Genomic DNA, 4,350 nt, shown 5'->3' on the forward strand with positions numbered 1-4,350 from the left:
ATCAACGAAGCACTGGACGATCCGCCAACACTTCTTGAGACCCAGAAAGCAATCTGTCTGCTATCCAGTGGCAAAGCACCTGGCTCAGACTCCATACCAGCAGAGGTCTACAAGGATGGAGGCACTGTGCTGACTGAGAAGCTCCATCAGCTGTACTCACTCATGTGGAAAGAAGAGACGATCCCCCAGGATTTCAAAGATGCATCTATCATTCACTTGTACAAGCAAAAGGGGAACCGGCAAGCCTGTGATAACCATCGGGGCATTTCCTTGCTCTCCATTGCAGGCAAGATACTTGCCAGGATCCTACTAAACCGCCTCACAGCACACCTTGACCAAGGTCATTTGCCTGAGAGCCAATGTGGATTCCGGAAAGAGCGCGGAACCACCAACATGGTGTTTGCTGCAAGGCAGCTGCAAGAGAAATGTCAGGAGCAAAATGCTGATCTGTTCTCCACCTATGTCGACCTCACTAAGGCCTTCGACACCGTGAGTAGAGAGGGACTGTGGAAGATCATGGCCAAGTACGGATGCCCTCGGAAATTTATTTCCTTGGTCAGCCAATTCCATGAAGGCATGCAGGCTCAAGTCCAGGACAATGGCGAAACATCTGCTCCTTTTGCTGTCACAAATGGTGTCAAGCAAGGCTGCGTCCTGGCTCCAACGCTGTTCAGCCTCATGTTCTCTGCAATGCTTACTGATGCCTTCAGAGATGGCGATGTTGGAATCAGCCTAAACTACCGAACAGATGGCAGGTTGTTTAACCTCAGAAGGCTTCAAGCAAAAACGAAGGTCATGACAGACATCATCAGAGACTTTTTGTTTGCTGATGATTGTGCCCTCAACGCTGGATCTGAAGCTGACATGCAACTCAGCGTCGACAAGTTTGCCACTGCCAGCAGGAACTTCGGCCTTACCATCAGCACGAGAAAAACTGAAGTTCTCCATCAGCCAGCCCCAGGGAAACCCTACGTTGAGCCCAACATCACAGTCAACGGTCAGAGACTCAGTGCGGTGGAGTGGTTCACATACCTTGGCAGCACACTGTCACGAAATGCGACCATCGACGATGAAGTGAACGTCAGGATTGCAAGAGCAAGCGCAACTTTTGGCAGACTCAGTGCAAATGTCTGGAACAGAAGAGGCATTAGTCTTGAGACCAAGCTAAAGGTCTACAGAGCAGTAGTTCTCCCCACACTACTGTACGCCTGCGAAACTTGGACAGTGTACCAACGACATGCCAAGAAGCTGAACCACTTCCACACAACATGCTTCAGGAAGCTACTGAACATCAAGTGGCAAGACAGGACCCCAGACACAGAGGTGCTCGCAAAAGCCACCCTTCCCAGCATCTTCACCATCCTGATGCAGTCCCAGCTTCGCTGGGCTGGACACGTGGCGCGCATGCCAGACCATCGGCTGCCCAAAAGGCTCTTCTGTGCTGCTGTGCACAAAGGCACCAAGTTGTGCGAGGCCAACAGGACTGCTGCAGCTGTTCAGAAGAGGCAGGCCAGAAAGTCACGGGCAAACAAGCTCCCTGACAATGATATGCCTGTCTTTGTCTGCCCCAACTGTCAGCGAACATTTCGTGCGCAGATTGGACTATTCAGCCATCTGCGCATTCACAGATAGATTCATGAGCATCCTCCCCCCACCCCACCCCACCACCACCCTCCCCCCATCCCCCAGCTGGATGACAACGATGGTCATCATCGATCTCGATGGACACACCACATTGTGTTGTATTATATTTGTTGTGCTGTGTTGTATTAAATTGCAGTGTAGTGTATAGTATTATACTGTATTGTGTTGTACTGTATTGCATTTGTTGTGTTGTATTGAATTGTAGTGTAGTGTATCATATTGTACTGTGTTGTATTGTTTCGTATTGAATTGTATTTGTTGTGCTGTATTGAATTGCAATGTAGTGTATCGCATTGTATTGTATTGTATTGTATTTGTTATGGTGTGTTGTGTTGTATTGAATTGCAAAGTAGTGTATCGTATTGTGTTGTGTTGTATTGTATTTGTTGTGTTGTATTGAATTACAGTGTATTGTATTTGTTGTGTTTTATTAAATTATATCTATTAAGAAATTATTACTATATTTTATAAATGTGCATAGCTTCATATTGTTAGAATGCACAATTCATGTTTTTACAAAACAGATGACGTATTTGGAATAGTTACTTCCCTTGATCTTTTTGAAGACAGTTCACTGATGCTGTGTTTGGGGAGGCAGATGACAATAGTGCAAGTTGCTCAGCTTGGAATATACACTGTCACTGTGTAAAGCCTTTGAGCACACTACTCAGGTGGGTGTTTCTTCCTAGTTTTTTTTAAGTATCTTTTTACATGTGTACATGTTTAGTTATTTTTGGAAGTTTTATATTTTATATTTGAACAAGGCTGAACAGACACCATTGTTGAACATGTTATCATAACAACATTTCTTTCTTTCAGTTCTTTGTGAACCGGCTCAGTGCTCGGTGCTGAATGAATTACTAGTAGTGTGACCTTCTGTTAGGATTATTGTACATTTAATCAGATGGTCTGTCGATAACTAAGCTATTTGAGGAATACTGTTGTTTTTCAAAGATAGCTTTTCCCAAGCATGAAGGGAGAGATTTTGCTGACATGGTTTTGGTGTCCTTCCCCTTGTTGGGGATGGGAAACACCCCTTCGGGGGTTGTTTTCAGGAATATGGTTGTCGGTTGGTTTTGTTTATGAAGACCAGTATAATCATTGGTGGCCAGTTGCAAAGTCTTTTATTGTCTTAAATGATGCTTTTGTTTTCAGTAATGTTTGGCATCAGGAATTTTTAGCCCTGTAGTTTCTTTCAGCACTTAAAATTTACATTACTTGCTTCACTTGAAATTAAGTCCTGTTCGTATCTCTCCCCCACTTTATGGTACACATGGAAAATAGTTGTTGTCTGTTTATTGGTTGCAGAGGGGTTTTTTTTTGTTGTCATGTGACTTGCTGCATCACATGCTGTCCACTGTACCAATAAAGCACCCTGCCGTTTCAATGGTGTCCCCAGGGAGGAACGTCACACCAGTGCAGTGAGGACCACCACACCGGTGCAGTGAAGACCACCATCAGCGCAGCGAGGCCCACCACATCAGCGCAGCCCCATTTAATTTTTTTTGGATTATTTGGCCGGCTTCCTGACTTTGAACTTTGTGTGTGCACTGGGATTGATGGCCTGTGTGCAAGAACAAGACAAAATGTAACTTTATCAAAGGGGCTTGGTCTTCAATTATTAAGAAAGACAAAAGAATTTCCTTTACAGTTATTTTATAGAGAATTTTGTGTGTGTGTTAGATTACTAGAGGGTGACACAGGACTTGTATAAGTTGTTACAATTTTTTTTCTTTATATTTAGGTTTCACCAAAATTTGATAAACCCTTCACTACTTTGTTTGCAGTTGTTGATAAAAAAAAAAATGCAAAGTGACTCAGAAGAGGAAAAGATCTCCTCAGAGGGGATGACAGATGAGGAGGCACAACGTCTCAAACAAATGTTCATGCAGATGGGAGCTCAACCAAAAGTAGACAGTAAGGAGGATCTGCATAGTTGGATAATGAGCTATGCAGCTGCACACGAGCAGGATACTACCACTGTACTGAGCGCTTCTGCTTTTACTCCAGCCTTCACGGCAAGAACTCCCAGTTCACACGTGATAGTGAGCTCGAGAAAACCGTTGCTGGTGAAATTCAGTGGTGAACAGGACTCGTACGACATGTGGCATCACCAGCTGGAGAGACTCACTAAGGAGGGATACCCTGACAAGGACATTTTTGATGCAATTCGTGCCTCGCTGCATGGAAAGGCTGAGGCCATTGTCGCGAGACTGGGCACAGAGATTACAGTCCAGGAAATCATCCACAAAATGGACAGTATTTTTGGTGATGTGGATGTGGAAGCTGATTGTCTTGCTGTGTTTTTGGGCACCAAACAACAATCAAAAGAGACAATCGCTGACTGGAGTTGCAGAATTGAAAAGTTGCTCCATATAGCAGCAAAGCAGACCCAGTTACCAGGATCACCAGATGCGCTGCTCCGACAAGTCTTATGGACAGGCCTGCTTCCAGATCTTAAGGACACAACCATGTACCTGTATGACACAGCCAGGACTTTTGACGACTTATGGGTAGCATTGCATCGGGTGGAGAAAACAAGACAACCAAGAAGAAGACAAAGAGAGAAGAAGGAAATTGCAAGGTTTCACAGCCACAGGCTGAGAAAGACAAGACAGACAGGGATTGTTTAGCAAACCAATTGAAAGAAATGCAAAAGTCCATCCACGCCCTGCCGCTGAATATGCAACAAACCCAGCCTGTGGG

This window comes from Babylonia areolata, chromosome 9 (assembly GCF_041734735.1).
Source record: "Babylonia areolata isolate BAREFJ2019XMU chromosome 9, ASM4173473v1, whole genome shotgun sequence".
Taxonomy (NCBI): domain Eukaryota; kingdom Metazoa; phylum Mollusca; class Gastropoda; order Neogastropoda; family Buccinidae; genus Babylonia; species Babylonia areolata.